The 575-nt window shown below is 72.0% G+C and overlaps 1 protein-coding gene across 1 annotated transcript in view; it reads left to right on the top strand.

The window, feature by feature from the left end:
* PTPRF (protein tyrosine phosphatase receptor type F) overlaps positions 1 to 575 on the top strand; it is a 93080-nt gene that overhangs the window by 7370 nt on the left and 85135 nt on the right. The window lies entirely within an intron of this gene.

Below are 575 nucleotides of genomic sequence, written 5' to 3' on the forward strand. Positions count from 1 at the left end.
TTTCCCTTTTGCATCCGTGCTTCCCTTCCTGGGTCCCGCCTCGTCTCCCCCTACTACCGGCGCGGACGCGCTCCGGGGGCGGCCCTCGACCTCCCTCAGCCACCCCAGCTCCGGGCGGGTCCAGGCCGCGCCCCCGCCTCACAGGCGCCCCCTCCCAGCCGGCGGGGGATCCGCAGCCGCCGCGCCCCCGTCTCGCTCGCTGCTCGGGCGCACGTGCGGTCCCGGGGTGCGCGGGGCGTGAGTTTGGAATCTCCACCCCGCGGGGTCGCCGGCGTGGGCTGGGGAGGGAGGGGCCGGGCTGGGCTGTCCCCGCCCCCACCCGGGTGCCACGACCCGAAGGCCCTGGAGCGATCTGTCCCGTGAGGACGTGTCCACTCGGACCCGCTCCGGAAAGTTCACTCAGTCGCCGCCCCGCGTCCCGTCCCGTCCTGGTGTGTGCCGCGGTCCTCATCGCTGGCCCACGATCCTGTCTCAGCTTCTTTCTCCGTTTCCCTCCGTGTGTCGGTGTGTCTCTGTGCCCTTCCACGTCTCTGTATCTCTGTCTCCCTGTGTCACGGCCTCCCAGCCTTATCCCC

This window comes from Neophocaena asiaeorientalis, unplaced genomic scaffold, assembly GCF_003031525.2.
Source record: "Neophocaena asiaeorientalis asiaeorientalis breed wild unplaced genomic scaffold, Neophocaena_asiaeorientalis_V1.1 scaffold478, whole genome shotgun sequence".
NCBI lineage: Eukaryota > Metazoa > Chordata > Mammalia > Artiodactyla > Phocoenidae > Neophocaena > Neophocaena asiaeorientalis.